General features: G+C 41.2%; 1 protein-coding gene across 1 annotated transcript in view; it reads right to left on the reverse strand.

Annotated features, from left to right (window-relative positions):
- LOC122817164 (DNA (cytosine-5)-methyltransferase 3B-like) overlaps positions 1–19,124 on the reverse strand; it is a 1,566,941-nt gene that overhangs the window by 355,923 nt on the left and 1,191,894 nt on the right. The window lies entirely within an intron of this gene.

The raw sequence follows: 19,124 nt of genomic DNA on the forward strand, positions 1-19,124 counted from the left end.
CGCAGGCACACATGTATGTTATCATGCATTTATTTACTCACTCATTCATTATTTTAGTGAATGGGAAGGTCATCTGCCTCAGTGGATGAACTCCTTTCAGCTAAAGGCTGGGGAAAAGGCAACAGGTACTCCATCAGAGTTCAAGAAGTAAAATGGTATGTAAAAATAAAAGAAGGCAACACCCTTTGTTTTATGTGTCTTGTCAAGTATCTGACAAGGTATTAATAAGAATGTGGACTTCTACTAACAGTCCCAGCTCTAGGTTTACAATTCTAATAACAAACAGGGGTAGCTCTCCTAAAAACAGATGATTATGTAATAGTACACCTATGACTGGTCGGTCTCCTTGTTGGGCAGACAGATTACCCTCTGTAGCAAGCCAGAAAAATGATCAGACCTTGGGGCAAACAGTATGAACTACTATCTTATTTTAAGACTCACGAAGGACATTAATGTTAGATACAGAGCCAGTACTGAGAGAAGCAGAAGCCTAAGATTAAGTGGTGTTACGCACACCCTTCTTCCTACAGTGTCTTTGGCTTCAGGATCACAGACTACGGTCAGCCTGGAGAATGGTAAACATGAGCATGAAAATTCAGTGTGTGGGGAGGTCCAACCACAGGCACTGAAAACTGTATTCTTAGGGCAGACTAAGTGCCAGTCCTCTAAAACAGAATTTAGTTTGGCATAGGTACAGAAGATCCTATACTTGTTTCTGACAATATTACAAGAGACCCTAGTTCACTAAATCACAGGCATACCCTTACAAAGTCAGCTTCTAAGTCTCTATCAAGGATAAAGGAATGCAAATTACTGATTAGAAACCAGGTCAAATGTCAAGATGAAGTAAGTTTACCGGATTCCATTTCAGTTAGCTGATAAAGAGGCTAAATCAATACAAGCTTCTGGAAAGATATTTATGGGATCCCAAAAAGGATTGCTGTATATACACAGGAAGTCCCCAACAAAAACCCTAAGGGATCTCAAGTAGAGGCAGTCCTTGAACCATTCACGCTTTGTTATGCCAAACATAAAAACTCAGACTACTGGTCCTGTTTGATCTACAATTCTCTTATACACAACAGAAATGTTGATTATAAGTGAAATCGAAGTATCAAGAAGTGAAAATAAATCGACTCCTTCTTATCTTAACGTGGATTTATTGAAAAAACACAACCAACGTTTTCGCCTCCGCCAAAGCAGTAGCTTCCTCAGAGATGCAGTATGGAAAAAGCGCCACAGCTTTTAAATGTTTACTACAATACGCCCACTATGGCGTCACACTGTTCCTTAAAAAAGCAGTGTTAACATTAAAACAATCAGGTAGTGTCTTCTCACTTAGTATTCCTGCAGACAACATTATAGTTTTATAAAACAATTACACAAACATTTAAAAACTGTATACATGCAACATAAAACACAAAAGCAATATAAATATAAATATATATATAAATATTTGCTAGTAAATCTTATACTCTAAAAGTAAAAATACAAGTATATATACACACATAATACCTCAACCTGTTCTGTTATTAAAGAGGTGCTGTGTATTCATACTCGTTTAATGTTATGTTAAAAATTATAATTACTAAAGAAATAAAATACACCAAGTGGAACTAGTCCACACTAAATGCATACAAGTGGTCCAACCTTTAAAATATAATATTAATACTGTTATTATACATGTATCCTACCTCTTATAACTTCTTAACTTTAAAATGCACGCTATACTACAGTTTTCATTCAAGCCTGGAGGGCTGAAAGAATTAGGAGTTAACTGCCATTCCAATTCTCTGCTTTCTAGCAGTAGTGAAACAGGTCCGCCTCTAACCGAAGGCAAGACTTGGTCGATGGCTAAGAAATTAAAACTATGACCGGGACACTTAAAAATATGCTTAGCCAATGCATTGTCAGGTTTATTTTTCTTTATAGCATATTGGTGCTCGTAAAGTCGGTCCCGTAACCTTTGATCAGTCTTACCTACGTAAAATGCAGTACAACAATTGCAATTTGCTAAATAAATGATTGATTTTGACTCACAATTGAGTTTATGTTGGATGTAAAATTTACGGTTTCCAATGGTAAAGGAGTTAGCAACTTTTACATGTTTACACCAGTTACAAGCACCGCATTGGGATGTACCTTTGTATTTAGAAGTGAAGTCAAAATCAGTATTTCTTTCTAATAACATTTTAAGGTTCCCTCCCCTTCTATATACAATGTTTGGTGAAACACCCAGTTTGTCCAAAAGTTGTCCATTATTTGTAATAAAATGCCAATTTTTAAAAAGAATAAGTCGAATATCAATAGAATTGATGTTAAAAGAAGTAATGAAGCTAGTTCTAAATTTATCCTTCATAGTGGTTTGATTATCAGTAATAGTTGTGTCTCTACCATTAGGGTTCAAACTCCTAGTTATATTACTGTCATTAGTAGAAACCACTAGTGTACTTGATGATAAAATAGGCCTATATGTTCCATTAGAACGTTTCACTTCTACTTCATTAGTTAACTCTATAATCAATTGTAATGGGTATTTCCTATTAATGAACATTACCTTTAAATTTTGGCATTCTTTTTTAAATGAAGTTTCACAACTACACATTCTAACTGCCCTAATAAGCTGCCCTTTAACAATAGATCTTTTCTGTTTATAGGGATGGGAGCTATCGAAGTGCAGAAAAGAGTTACAATATGTATGTTTCCTAAAAATAGAAGAGCAGTACTCACCTATGTTTAAATCTTTATGTAGTTTTACGTCTAAGTAGTCAATTTCTGTTTCATTGAAATTATAAGTGAATTTGAAAAAAGTGGTTGTCCCATTCAAATAGTCCACTAAATTAGATGCTTCAGATGCATTACCTTGAAATAAAATAAAGATGTCGTCTAAGAATCTCGTATATAATTTCAAATGAGGCTTAAAAGCTGGATTATTGAGTAAGAAATGTCTCTCCCAATACGCTACAAAAAGATTAGCTACACTTGCCCCACATGGTGACCCCATAGCTATCCCTTGTTTTTGTAAGTAGAAGTCACCATTAAAGGTAAAGAAATTAGAAGTTAAAATAATGTCAAGGAGTTCTGACACTATATAGATGTCCCTTTCACTTGCTTTAAGCTCTATTAACGTTAAAGTTAACCATTCTATAGCCTCACCATGTGTACAAGTCAGTGACGTCTATCGTCAAAAAGTTAACTGACCGTTCAAATGGTGTATTATTAATATTATGGAGAAAAGACCATGAATCTTTGCAGATTAACTCTTAATTCTTTCAGCCCTCCAGGCTTGAATGAAAACTGTAGTATAGCGTGCATTTTAAAGTTAAGAAGTTATAAGAGGTAGGATACATGTATAATAACAGTATTAATATTATATTTTAAAGGTTGGACCACTTGTATGCATTTAGTGTGGACTAGTTCCACTTGGTGTATTTTATTTCTTTAGTAATTATAATTTTTAACATAACATTAAACGAGTATGAATACACAGCACCTCTTTAATAACAGAACAGGTTGAGGTATTATGTGTGTATATATACTTGTATTTTTACTTTTAGAGTATAAGATTTACTAGCAAATATTTATATATATTTATATTTATATTGCTTTTGTGTTTTATGTTGCATGTATACACTTTTTAAATGTTTGTGTAATTGTTTTATAAAACTATAATGTTGTCTGCAGGAATACTAAGTGAGAAGACGCTACCTGATTGTTTTAATGTTAACACTGCTTTTTTAAGGAACAGCGTGACGCCATAGTGGGCATATTGTAGTAAACATTTAAAAGCTGTGGCGCTTTTTCCATACTGCATCTCTGAGGAAGCTACTGCTTTGGCGGTGGCGAAAACGTTGGTTGTGTTTTTTCAATAAATCCACGTTAAGATAAGAAGGAGTCGATTTATTTTCACTTCTTGGAGCTTCTTGGTCTCTGGAGGCTAACCGCTTTTTCGTGACTTAGTTTATTTGTGATTTTCAGTTTGTGAAATCGAAGTATGACATAGCCTTTACTCCATCATGACATACTTCTGTGATCACCAAATCAAATAAATTATATTCATTTGACACGACTTTTGTCCAAAAGAATCTGCACTGCAAGTCACTGGATTGAAGATGATTCATAATTATTTTACTTACTTGTTTCTACCAATTAATCTACCACTGAAGCCATTTGCACTATCCCATTAATCTTAACCAGCTATCAAGTAACTAACTTTTAAAGACTATGATAGCTATTCTCTCCCTGCCTTCTGCAATCAAAAAGCTTTCTACTAACAGAGACAGAAATGGTGCTTCCCAGAGGTTCATAAGTATTCCCTGGGTATATCTCTTTTTCAAATTAAGTGATTCCAAGACTGCCTTGTATATGAAAGTGTAATCATTTCACTCAAATGCATCCTGAGACTTTTCACTCATTTCCTTCTGTAGAATACCTGACAGAAACATTTTACAAACGTTCTTTATTTCCTTAATGAGATCACTTTTAGCCCTCAAACTCAGTGTTGTACGAGTAACATTCTTCTACAAGCTACAACAAATGATAATTAGAAAAATAAAACATAAATAAAAAGCCAATCACATGTATTTAGGATGGTCCTCTTTCCTTGCTCCACCTGCCTTTCTTTCCTTAGCTGTACAATCCTTATGTTATTCTTATTTTTCACCTTAAATACCATTTACACTTTTTGCCCTCTACTCACCCCTTCCTCTCAGTCTTCCTTCCCTCAAATTATTTAAATAACATTCAAATGTAAACACAGTACTCAAAATGAAGCGCTGTACAACAATGGCCAATGAAGTACGATTCTCTTGAGAAATAGGTAGCGTAATTGAATGATATAAAACTTTTAAAAGTGCAGTATATATATATATATATATATATATATATATATATATATATATAAAGACTTGCATGAATTTCCAATGCTTCATTTAAATGCACTTACAAGATATCCACGCTGCGAATGTTAACACTTCTGTCCTTGACCATTATGTTTGAGAATCGGGTCCATATCATATGAACAAAGGTTTATAGGAGTGAAAAATGACGGACATTGAAAACAATATTGTGGGGGGCTGTGCCCACCATACCCCCCACTAAAAATATATATACCAACTCTGAGATCGCACTACAGTGAAGAAAGGGGAAATACTCCAATTTTCACTGTACTGCGATCCCACAACACGCATGTCGATGTCTGGCATTTTCGCTCATTAGAGTGTTCACTTATATGAACTTTCGTTCATATGATATAGACCCTTGAGAATCACCTTAGTTTACTTCTGTTTGCTTTTACTTATCTGACTGGCAATACAATATCAATATAAACTCAACTCTTAGGTTGCTTTTCTCCCTACAATATGGTTCCGGTATTGTGTTAGTACCAGAAACCTGCTTGTACTTTATAAAAAAAAGAAGTTATGCACTCACCATAATGTTCCATGTTTCTTGTCCTTGACCTCGCCTTCTTTCTTGCTGGTTGGGTTGGGAGCCAATACTCGGCCGCATTCTAAAGCTCGAGAGCTTCCACTGGCTCGAGGCTAGACCCTATCCCAACATGCCTAGTGAGCGTTACCCAGATCTCGTTTGTAATAACCCATAACACTAGAGTATAATATGCAAATATAGACATATATATAGATGTGTGTGTGTGTGTGTGTGTGTGTGTGTGTGTGTGTGTGTGTGTGTGTGTGTGTGTGTATATATATATATATATATATATATATATATATATATATATATATAAAATATATATATATATCCCACCAAGATAGTAGTAAAAGGACTCTTAAGTCTATCCAACTCATAAGGCAGGAAGGGAATCACAGTCTATGCAGCCAAATGAGGGATAATTCCTCTTGATCTTCCAGGAAGGGGGAAGGAGGGGTGGGATGCAAGAAGGAAGGCGGGATCAAGGACAACAAACATGGAAAGTTATGGTGAGTACATAACTTTTTTATGTTATGTTGTCCCTATCTCGCCTTCATTCTTTCTGGTTGGGACCGCGTTCCCAGCACCTTCTTCTTGGATGGCTCAATGGAATAGACTCTTCAGAACTGTGGAATGTGGAGGCCACATCTATCTTGTAATGAGTGATGAAGGTATGGGGATTAACCCATGTAGCTGCTGCAAAAATTGAGTCTAAAGGCAGTCTGCCCTGAAAGCCAGTAGAGGTAGACAAAGCCCTAGTTGAGTGTCCTCGAATTTTTCCTGGCAGCTGCTTGCTCTGTGAATTATAGACATAAGTGATGGTGTCTGAAAGCCATTTTGATAAAGTTACTTTTGAGACTGAAGTTCCCTTTCTGTTTTCTGAAAAGGATACAAACAATTGGTTGGATTTTCTGAATTCTTTTGTCCTGTGCAAGTAAAAACATAACTGGCCATGAACATCCAGTTGGTAGAGTTTATATTCTGCCTTGTTGCCATAATTAGAGAAAAGTACAGGTAGTTCTATTGACTGATTCAGATTGAACTCTAAGCAAACTTTTGGTAGGAAGGAGGGGGTTGATTCTGAGAGAAACTCTATCTTTGTGAAAAATTAAGTAAGGGGGACGAATGGATAGAGCTTGTAATTCTGATACCCTCTTAGCTGAGGTAATGGCAGTTAAGAAAATAGTTTTCCATGTCAAGAATTTTAAAGAACAAGTAGTAGCCAGTTCAAAAGGAGGGAGAATCAAGGCAGCTAGGACTAAGTTTAGATCCCACGGGGGAGGTAGTTCTGTAATTGGGGGTCTCAAGAGGATAGTACCTTTTACGAAAGCTTTGCATAACCTGTGGGGCATAACGTTGGAACTCTTTTCTCCCACATGAAAATTGGAAATAGCAGCCAGCTGAACTCGGACAGTTGCTGCCGCTGCTCCTTGGTTAAAGGTTTCGGTAAGAAATTCGAGGATCTTTGAAATAAGTGCAGTAAAAGGGTCAATACTATTTTTGGCTGCCCAACAAGAGAACTGCTTCCATTTGCTAGCATAAAGTTTTCTCGTTGAGGATTTGTGAGAGGAAACTAAAATATGTTGTACTGCTGGGGAGATGTCAGGAAGCCTGGCTAAAATGGGAAGTGGAGAAACCAAGCTGTCAGCTTGAGGGTCTGTATAGAAGGATGGAGCGTACCTGACTGATGCACCAGGAGATATGGAACTGGGTCCAGGATCCAAGACTCCTCCTACAGATGGGGCCACAGGAAGGGGAACCATATTTGACAGGGCTAGTAAGGGGCAACGAGGATTAATTTGCAACCCAATGATTTTGCTTTCTGAAGAACCTTGGGTATTAGAGGGAATGGGGGAAAGGCATAAAGAAGTCCCGGGGGTCAATCGTGAACAAGTGCATCCCTAGGTGACTGTCCCGGTGGGGGGACTAGGGCAAAATAGCTGCTGCATTTGGTATTGATGGAGCTGGCAAAAAGGTCGCAGCAAGGCTGGCCCCACTTGCAAAAACTTTGGTTCACAATTTCCTGCTTCAGGGACCACTCGTGAAGCATCAGGATAGCCCTACTGAGCTCGTCTGCTATCACGTTGGATGTCCCCGGAATGTGCATCGCAATCAGAAAGCGTTGGGAATACATTGCCCACTGCCATAATCTTAGAGCCTCTAGACACAAGGGGTAAGATCTGGTTCCATCTTGCTTGTTGATGTACCATACTACTGACATGTTGTCTGTTTGAACTGCGATCGTCCCCATAGGTAGAGAGCCCTGGAGTGCTTGCAACACCAGAAGCACCACTCTCATTTCTAGGACACTGATGTGCAAGTGGTATTAGTGTTGTTGCCAAGTTCCTTGAACAGTCTGTCCCAGATAATGCCCCCCACCCCACCCTTTCTGGGAAGCATCCACGGTCACTGTGGCTACTGGCTGGGGGAGGATGAACGGCCTACCTATCGTCACCTGCGTAGACTGGAGCCACCATTTTAGATCATTCTTGCAGGTCTCCATGATGAGAATTTTGTGTGACATGGGTAGATCTTGCATGGACCATTAAGCAAAATAGAAGCTACTGTAATATCCTCATGTGGAAGCGCACCAAAGGAACTAGTGTTATAGCTGCCACCAATGAGCCCAGAACTTTGAGAACAAATCTTGCCTGAATCTTTTTTGTCCCGATTAAGATTGAAACCTGATGTTGAATGGTTGACGCCCTCTACTGAGGCAATTTTGCTATCATGTCTTTTGTATAATCTGCCCCTATACGTGTAATATATTGACAGGACAACAAGGCAGATTTTTCGTAGTTTATAGTGATGCCTAGCTGTGAGAAGAGGCAAATTGTGGTGCCCCTTGCCTCAGTTAGTCAATGCTCGGTGGTGGCGGCAAGGAGCCAGTCATCTAAATATGGAAACACGCGGAATCCTCGATGCCTCAGGTGAGCCGTGACTACTGCCATACATTTGGTGAACACCCTGGGCTGTGGTGAGACCAAAGGGCAGAGCTCTGAACTGATAGTGACTGGTTCCCAGCCGGAAGCGTAGATATCTCCTTGATCGCCTGTCCATCTTGATATGGTAGTACACATCCTGGAGATCAATGGAGCACATACAATTGTCCTTTCCCAGAAAGGGAAGTATAGACTGCAGTGTTACCATCCGTAACTTTGTCTTCTTGACAGACTTGTTGAGTCTGCTGAGATCCAAAATGGGCCTCCGGTCCCCTGTTTTCTTTGGAACTAAAAAGAACCTTGAGTAAGTTCCGGATCCGATTTGGTCTGCGGGGACTTTTTGGATGACTCGTTTTTCTAGCAATCTTTGAAATTCTAGGGTTGCTTGTTCCCTTAGACTGGATGGCACATTTGGGATCGATTTTTGTTTTCTGGAAATAGGTGGCATGGAGAAAGGAATACTGCATCCCCTGGATATTACCGACTGTACCCATGTGTCTTTTGTGATACTTTGCCAGGCTTCTGGGTACAGTGGCAATCTGCCTCCAACTGCCTCCAGAGTGGAAAGGCGGGCCTCCTTTCAGGAGTGCTGGAAGGGCCAACCAGAGAACGTATCTCTGTCGCCCTGATTCTGCGGACCCCCTCTGCTGTGAGGGTGGCATCTCCCATTATTGTCCCCCCCCCGCCCCTGGGGGGAAAGTCACCACGTGCATCAGGCAAAGCTCCCTGGGATTTCCGAAACCACATTTTCCCACCTTTTTGACCTTTGGGATAAGGTCTAGCAGGCGCGGAAAAAGATATTCTCATGGCAGAGAGAGGTTTGCCGTCTTGCTCGCACCTGGTGACAGTCTCTTTTACCTTGGGCCGGAACAATGACGAGCCATCAAATGGGGCACTGGTAAAGGAGGACTTGAAGGACTCCACGAACTGACAAAGGTACATCCAAGAATGTCTCTGTAAAGCGACTCCTATGCCTGCTGCCCTGCTCGCTCCATCAGCTGCGTAGAAGATAAGCCACATAGAGGAGTTAACTACAGAAGATAAGCTCGCAAGCTGAGAAGCAGCCCTGTCTGCAGCTCCTGCAGCTGTAGGATCCTATACAGTATCTCCTAGCTCTTTCAGGAGATCCCCCTGGGGACGAGTAAAATGAGACAAATAATTCAGTGACCCAAGGGTAAAGGCCACTGAAGAAAACATACACTTCCCATATCTGTCAATCATAAGGGACTCCTTGTTCGGCGGACAGACAGAAGAAGAAGTTTCTGCTAATTCCTTCTTTGTGGCTGCTGCAACCACCATAGCATCAACTGGCACGCCCTTAGTCAGGAAAGATTTGTCTTCTGGTGCAGTGATAAACATATTTGGCCTCCGCGGAACTGCTTCCATAGATTCTGGGAGCTCCATGCCTTTCGACTTACTGCACCTAGCAGTGGGTCGAAGGGCGGAGACACCCAAGAGGTGGAAGGTTGGGAACCGAATGTGTCCAGGTACACAGACTCGTCTTCAGAAGGCGAAAGGCATTTCCAGCCATCGCTCTGCTTGCGGATTTCCAGGATGTCTGAAAATAAGACATCCTCAGAGGGTGACCGTGTGGATCCTTCTGAGTCCTCCAAGTCCGTGTCCGATGTCAGAGACTCAGGGGAGTCCAAATGCTTCCTCTTACAAGTCCTCTTCCAAGGGACCGCCTCCGTGGGGTGCTCTGAAGGGAGGGGTCACCCGAAAGGGCATCCTGGGGCATTGGTTCCCTACGCTTGGGAAGGAGGTGTGGTTCAGAGGTGGACACTGGCGGCCCGGAAGGGGAAGGAGCAACTGGAGCCAAGGGTGGAGCGGTCTGAGAGGACACCACACTCATCACCTCGAAGGCACCATGATTCCGGCCCGATAGAGTCTCCGGCTCCAAAGAGCCAGGAGATGTCCCCCAAATCGAGGGTGATGGCTCTGAGGCCAATGTAGGTGCCGAACTCACCTGCGCCGAAGCTCCAATTGGGAGAGTAGGATCCGACAAGGGTCCAATCTTGCTCCCCCCCCGGAGCCGATGAGGGATTGTCAACCCCCAGATCCCTTGAGAGAAGGTGGTATCGATGGGATCAGAGCTGATGTCGGACCCGAGAGACCCGGGGTTTTTGGATCCGACGGTCCAACCACAATGACCTCCATGCGCTCCGGCTACGAACTCGGGTAAGTTGGAGGAGGAGGAGTCGACGACAAAGTAGGTTGGACAGTCAGCTCCACTTCCATATGGGCTGGCCTCAATAAAATTTTAGCCAAGGCTGGTGTCCTGAGTAGCCTCTTCACCACCCTCTCCACATCATCATCTGAAAGGCTCCTGGATGATCGAGAGGAATGGGTGGACGAACAATGACTGCCCGCCACAGACCGGAGAAGTGGGGACTGTGGTACGGAACACAACGGTTCCAAAGAGGGAGTCCTGGTTCTTTTATGGCTCCTAGATGGTTCCGAGGACACTGATGGAACCGAAGGAGATAAAGCCTTGTTGGAGCTGACAGATTTTGGATCCGACGAACTTGAAGGTTTGTCTTTTCCCTTCGACAGTTCCAAGGTCGGAGCCAATGAAGATGCTAACTTGGAGGGTTTGTCAGCTTTTCCTGCCTAATTCCCTTCCATTGATGCCTCAAATGGCCCTTTCAATAACCTTCTCAAAATTAGCTTATTCTTATGCTCCTGTAGGACTCTAGAGCTGAATCCATGACAAATGGAACAAGAGTCCTGCAGGTGAACAGCTCCCAAACAGTATACACAGCTAGTATGTCCATCGGTCAGAGACATTTTTTGGGTGCAGTAATCGCACTTCTTGAATCCAGAAGGCTTGGATTCTTTCGATGCCTCCTTAGATATATTTACCAACAAAATACAACAACAAGGTACAATAACAAGACCTACAGCTAATAGTAGCAAAAAAGGGAAGAAACAGTCAGCCATAAAACAGACAGAGAAGTTTTTTTTTTTTTTTTTTTAAGGAAAGGGAGAGTAGCAGAAGGAGGAGAGTCTTTAAGTCAAACGACAACTCCTCCAACCGAGGAGATGCCTCTAACTTAAACGGCTAGCTCCTTAGACCAACAGTAATGAAGGGGGATAAGGCAAAGTCCTCTAACTTAAATGGGCTGAAAGTAAAGGATGAATCGTTTAACTTAAACAGATTCACTAGTTAGACAGAAGGGGTATAGTAGGCCTGAGAGATGAAGAAAACTACAGCCTCAACAATCAACAGCAACTAAGAAAGGCGGTAGATAGAGGGATAGACAGACACCAGATTCTACTGATCTACAGAGATAACTAGGCTACTACAAAAAAAGAAGTTATGTACTCACCATAATGTTCCATGTGAGTTGTTCATCTCGCCTTCATTCTTATTGATGGGTTCAGAGCCGATCCTCAGCTCCGACTCAGCCAAATGCAAAAGCTCCAGGTCTTCAACCAACTTATGGCCTATTCCCTATCCCATGATGCACTGGTGCTTCCCTCAGATCTTGTTTGCCGCCAACTAAGCTGACTAGATAAGCCCCCCCCCCCAAAAAAAAAATAGTACCCAAGGATACACTAGATAAGGACTAAAGACAACCCAGACTTGTTTCAACTTCTCGGTCCACAAGAAACTGGTAGGGGGTTGGAGGGTGGGACGTAAGAATTAAGGTGAGACGCATTTACCCAAAGAGGGCTGGGAAAAAACATCCAACAGAAAATGGATCAGGACTATAATAGCGGAGGGTGATAATTCAAACTCTAAGGGTGTAGCCATTATAATTAAGAAACAATTCCAGGGTGCTATTATGGAATGTAAGTCTGATAAATATGGTAGGTGGTGTTATTTTACTTCCATACTACCGGACTCTACCAAACCTGTTTTATTTTTGAATATATATGGTCCATGTACTCTACAACATTTCTTTTTCCTAGAAATTTATAATATCCTTAGCTCATTCCCAAACCACCTTTTGATAATTGCAGGGGACTGGAATGCAGTGATAAATCCCAGATTAGATCGTACCAGCAACTCTCCCTCATATAACTTTCAAGCTTCTATTGCCCTTGAGGAACTAATGTCTGACTTTAATCTCATGGATACTATTGTCTTCAGCACTGACTCACGTAAGGACAGCATGTACACTTTCTACTCTAATTGTCACAAATCATGGTCACGTCTAGACTTCTTCTTAATCTCTAAATTTTTCTCCAAATTCAAGAACACACTAAGATGTGAGCCTAGGCTATTATCTGACCATGCAAAAATCTCCCTTATGATTTCTTTCACATATGCTGCATCTCCGCATATGAATTGGTCCTTTAATAATAACTTACTAAAATACAAAGAGATCCTAGAGAGAATTAATACGTCATTGTCTGAATTTTATGCTAACTTTGGTAAATCTCAAATAGCGCTTGATATACAATGGGTGGCTTGCAAAGCTGAACTAAGAGGTTATTTGATCAGCAAAGCCACTTTCTTTAATAAGCTTAACAAAGAAAAAGAAACTAGTCTAGTTCTAAAATTAGCTTCTTTGGAGAGAGAACTAAAAATCCATCCCGACCCCAAGTTAGAGAACTTAATCAATACGACACATAAAGAATTATGTGAGTTACACCTACATAATTATTCATTACAAGAACAAAAACAGATTGCAACTTACTCTGAATGGGCACAAATCCCATCTAGAACCCTATCTAGAATACTCAAAAACAATAGCGGCGCCCCGACGATCTCCATTTTGCAATACAGAGGGGAATTATATAAATCAGACTCTGAGATAATTAAACTTTTTCATGACATTTATACAGATATTTATAGCAAGAATAGGCACATTACCTATAATCCGCAGATGGAAACATTTCTCAACTCCATCTCCTTCCCATCTCTTAATCAGGATCAAATAACCCTCTTATCAGCTCCACTTAATATTCAAGAGATTCAAAGTGCCATCAATAAACTTAAAATAGGGAAATCTCCTGGTCCGGATGGCTTCACTACTAATTTTTTCAAATCTTTTAGTCCAAAAATTGCCCCTATTCTTCTTGAAGTCTTTAACTTCATTATAAAAAATGGAATCACTGACATACACTGGAACAACTCAAAAACAACTCTATTACTTAAAAACAACAAAGAAAAAACTGACCCGCATAACTACAGACCTATTTCACTTATAAATGTTGATATCAAAATATTTTCTACTATCTTAGCTAACAGACTCAAACAGATATTGCCACAGATATTGCCACATATAGTATCATCTGATCAAGCTGGGTTTATGTCCAGTAGACATACATGGGATAATATACTAACTTTGGACTCTCTTATTCAGTTTACTAAAAAAGAGAAAAATCCGCTTTATGCCTTGACTTTGGACGCGTCGAAAGCATTCGACAGGGTAAATTGGGACTTTCTGTTTTCCACGTTATCACATTTTAATATACCTATAATTTTTTCAGATATGATCAGAATTCTCTATTCAAACTCATCCACCTATTTATATATAAACAAAAAAAGATCTAATTCAATCCAGATCACCAATGGTACAAGACAAGGCTGTCCACTTTCTCCCTTTCTCTTCAATCTATTTATTGAACCATTCTTCTTATATATTACTCAAAATACATATCACACCATACCTAAAATTCTCAACACACAAGTAGCTCTATCGGCCTTTGCTGATGACTTAAACCTTTACTTCAAAATTCCTAACACAGATCTGCCAAAAATTTTAAATGCAATTACTATCTTTTCTGAGGCCTCTTGCTACCAAGTCAACAATAAAAAGTCACACATCTTCCCAATAAATCCTGAGGCTCATAAACCTTTTTTTTCCCTGAATCTCCCTTTAATATCTCATACAGTCTTAAATACCTAGGCATTAACTTTGAACACAATCAAGCTTCTTCGCTTCAAAACAACCTGCTTAAATCATGGTCTATCATTTGTCAGGACCTTCAAAGATGGAAGTTATTGAATCTATCATTTCTTTCAAAAGTAGCTATTGTGAAAATGAATATTTTACCCAGACTCCTGTATCAATTTAGTTCGATCAATGTAATTATATCAAACAACCTTTTTTCACAGTTTGATAAAACCTTGGTCAAATTTCTTTGGTTCCCTAAGAATGTTAGGATCTCTTTTTCCAAATTAAGCCTTCCCAAGGAGAAAGGCGGGGTGGGCCTTCCAATTTTCATCTTTATTATCTAATTATTTGCTCTAATAAACTAGGGTCCATCGCAAACATGAATAGTAAAGCTCAAACTCACTATCCAGCTTGGTTAAAGATATGGCACGGTCATATTCTCTCGAATAAAATCAATCCTAAGTCTATTCCTTTTCTATCTCCCGCCTCTCTGAAATGTTCAAGACTATCACCCCTATTGAAATTTCAAATAAAATCTTTTCAGAAACTGATTAAGAACATTAATCTTCAACTTATTCTTCCTTTTCTTCAACCAATACATCTTAATCCAAATCTAAAGATCAACAACAAGATGATAGATCTTGCGGAATTCCCTCTCATTAAAGACCTTACAGTGTGGGATATTCTTAAATATAAATCCATGTCTCTTGCTGAGCTACGATTAACTCTTAAAGTTAATAACAAATACACGGTTATTCTCCGTCAACTCAGGGAACTTATTTCTTCACAAACCAATAATATATTCCCTGATACACAACTAATTGATAAATTAAACCTAATCATTAATACAGTTGCTAATGACAACAAAACAATATCCTTGTCATACAAATTATTACACCCATTACTCTACAAAGGTAACTGTCTATTCTCCAAATACTGGGATAAGCAAAACTCTTCTATTACAGAAGATCAAAAATTACTAGCTATAAAAACTACTATAGAACTCTCCCCCTTTAAAAAATTCTTATACACTCAACTGATGTTGAATAACAACTCCTACTATACTCCCGTAAGAATTAACAAATTTAACTCCAATAGCTCTCCTTTTTGTACGTGCTGTCCTGGTGTAAGAGCCGACTTACTACATATTATGTGGCACTGCAAGAATTCCCATAAATTATGGTGTTCTCTCAAAGTGCGTCTCAAAAAAATGGGTTACTATAGCTCCACTCTCTCATGGGAAACGGTTATCCTAAATATTCCCCCTCCGGGCCTGCCTAAATTTCATCTTCACATCCTAATAACGCTGTGCTCCCTCATAAAACTTTACATCACCTATAATTGGTTAGATCGGACCAAACTATGCTGGCGGGGATTCAAAGACATGGCCATTAAATATATCTCTGCTCAGAAGTTCATCATAAATGGACCTAAGAAGAGAGCCTATTTCAGTAAACTTTGGAAAAGCCTGTTTGAAGTAATCCTGTGCGACTAAACTTTGGCTATCCTACAAACCTTCCCCTACACTCTCTATCTTTATTTGAGGGGCCACTCCCTCCTACTGCAAATTACAAGTAGGGCTGTTAATATTTAGTCTTATAATTACTGACACTGTTGTTTTTTTTTTTTTCTTTAGTACCGGTAGCACTGTATATATTGTTCCTTTTGGGTTATTGTTGTTAATTTGTGTACTATGCATACTTCAAGATGTTGTAGTCTTCTTCTTCGTTCATGTTAAATATGTTCTCATGTTCCTCTCTCTTTATATCAAGGTTACAAGCATCCATGTATGTAATACTTGTGTATTTTCATTGCTTGTACCTTTATGTGTATGCATGGTTTTGTTTACTCATTTTTTTTTTCTCAGGGTCTCTCGACATAGGGGATAAGATCTGGTTCCTCCTTGTTTGTTTATGTACCAGACCACTGACATACTGTCTGTCTGAATTACAATAGTAGCCAGAGGGAGAGAGTCTTGAAAGGACTGCAGTGCTAGAAGTACCGCTCTCATCTCCAGGACATTGACATGCAGATGAGCCTCGTGTTTCCTCCACGTGCCTTGGGCTGTTCTTCCCTGATAATGCCCCCCCCCAACCCTAAAACGGAGGCGTCTGTGGTCACCTTGGCTATAGAGTGGGTAGAACAAAGGGGCGACCTAGAGTTACTTGGTGAGATGTCAGCCACCACTGAAGGTCCTTCTTGCATGAATTCGTTATCATGATTTTGTGTGACATTGGAAGTTTTTGAAAAGATCATTGCATGAACAGCAGCCATTACAGTACACCCATATACATCCGACCTAAAGGAATCGCAATGATTGCTGCCGCCATTGTCCTAACAATTTGAGTACCACTGAAACCGGGGCTTTTTCTCTCGGGAGCAGGTCCAGGACCTGTTTTCATAGAACACAAACTCTTTCTGGTGGAAGGTTTAAGATCATGGTAATGGTATTTAGCTCTGCTCCTATAAAAATGGTATGTTGTGATGGCAACAAGGCAGTTTTTTTTCGAAATTTATGGTAATCCCCAACTAACTGCAGAGGTTCAAAGTTGTGTCCCTTGCTTGTATGAGTTGATGCCTGGTGGTGGCAGTGAGGAGCCAGTCGTCTAGGTATGGAAACACCTGGAATCCCAAACGTCTCAGGTGAGCCATTACTACTGCGATGCATTTGGTGAACACTTTGGGGCTGTAGTGATGCCAAAGGACAGAGAGCAAAACTGACAATGACTGGCTCCTAGCTGGAAGTACAGATGATCCCTGGATGCCCTGTCCATTTTTATGAGTTGTACGCATCCTGGAGATCTATCGAGCACATCCAATTGTCTTTCCCTAAAAAGGAAAGTATTAACTGTAGCGTGACCATCTGGAATTTTGTCTTTTTTACTGACATGTTTAGTCTGTTGAGATCCAATGGGCCTCCAGTCCCGTTTTCTTTGGAACTAAAAGGAACCTTGAGTAACTTCCGGATCCTCTATGGTCTGCTGGGACTGGTTGGATGACTCTTTCCAGCAATCTTTGAATCTCTGTGGCTGCTTGTTCCCTGTGACTGGGTGGAACGTCCGGGATTTTTCTTGTAAGGGGGGAGTGGCAAAGGGAATTGAGTATCCTCTGGATATGATGCTTTGTACCCAGCTGTCTTTTGTTATTTTTAGCCAGGCAACTGGGTACAAAGAAAAGCGTCCCCTGGCTGCCTCCAGAGATGGACAGGTGGGCCTCCTCTCAGGAGCGCTGATAGGGCTTAGCAAAGAACTGGTCTCTGTCACCCTGATTCTGCGGACCCCCTCTGCCGCGTGGGTGGTGTCTTCCATTATTACCCCCACCTCTGCCTCTAGACAGGGTTTCACCACGAGCGTCCTGGAAAGCTCCATAAGTTTTACGGAACCACATCTTCCCTCCCTTCTGACCTTTGGGGTAAGGTCTGGTAGAAGTGGAAAAATGGACTCCGATGGCAGACAGAGTCTTTCCATCCTGCTCACTCCTGGTAAGCATTTCCTCCACTTTGGGTCCAAAAAGGGACGAGCCATTGAAAGGGGTGTTAATAAAGGATGACTTAAAGGCTCCTCAAAGGAACATAAGCGCATCCAGGAATGTCTCCTAAGAGCAATTCCTATACCCATTACCCTACACGTTCCATCAGCTGCATCCGAGACCAGACACATGGAAGAGTTTACAAAGAGAATTGAGGGTAGTGAGCTGGGAAGTTACCTTCTCTGAAACCCCTACAAATACAGAACACTGTAGAGTATTCTCCTAGTTCTTTCAGGAGATCTCTTTGCAACCTAGTAAAGTGAGTTAGATAGTTCAGTGATCGGAGAGCAAAAGTCGCTGAACTAAACATGTACTTACCATACCTGTCCATGATCCTAGAATCCTTATTAGGAGGATGGACAGACATAGACGTTTCTGACCAATTCCTTCTTGGTGGCTGTCGCCACCACCATAGCATCAACGAGCACTCCTTTGGTCAGGAAGGTCTTGTCCTGGGGGAAGTTATAAATTTATTAGGCCTCCTAGGGACAGGCTCAATGGTATCTGGGGACTCCCATGCCCTTCGAGAGACTAGCTCAATCAGCTCATCAAAAGGTGAAGACACCTAAGTGGTGGAGGGCTGAGAACCAAAAGCCTTCAGGAGGACTGACTCATCACCAGTAGGGTTAATGGACTTCCAGCCACCCCTCTGCTTAAGAATTTCCAGGATATCTGCGAAGGAGATATACTCCGAGGGTGACCATGGTGACCCTTCTGACTCCCCTAAGCCAGTTTCTGAAGTGACGGATTCCTGTGGGGAGTCCAGATGCTTCCTCTTGCAAAGTCTCTTCCTGGGAACCTCTTCAGTGGGAACTTCTGGAGAGGTTTCAGAAGAGCAGGGTTCGCCCAATGGGGCTTCCTGAGGCTCAGGGTCTCTATGCTTTAGAGGGATGCGTGATGTAGAGGTAGACACCAGTGCTTTAGGGGAAAGAGCTGCTGGTTCTGATGGTGTGGTTGTTGGAGTTGACAACACCCTCCTCATGGCATCGAATGCCCCTCGGTTCCGACATGAAGAAACCCCCGGATCTGAACAAACAGGAGATTCCATCGGTGCCAGAAGCACAGGCTCCGAGCCCGAGGTAGGAGCCGAGCTCAACTGAGCCGAGGCCCCGAGAGGTAAAGTCGGAACTGAAGGGTCAGTTCGACTATCCTCTCCGGAGCCGACTGGCGAGTGTCGGCCCCTAGACTCCAAGGTCAGTACCAAGGAAGTCAGAGTAGTCGGAACCGACAGACCTGGAAGAGGTGTCAGCTCCAGTGGTTCCACAATTATCAGCACCAAACACTCCGTCTCCGAAACCCCGAGTCGAATCGGAGGAGGAACAGAAGTAATGGGCTGGGTCCTAGTCAGTTCTGAAGCCTCAAGGGTCGGCCCTGA

This window comes from Protopterus annectens, chromosome 12.part0 (assembly GCF_019279795.1).
Source record: "Protopterus annectens isolate FY-2018-M chromosome 12.part0, PAN1.0, whole genome shotgun sequence".
Taxonomy (NCBI): Eukaryota; Metazoa; Chordata; order Ceratodontiformes; family Protopteridae; genus Protopterus; species Protopterus annectens.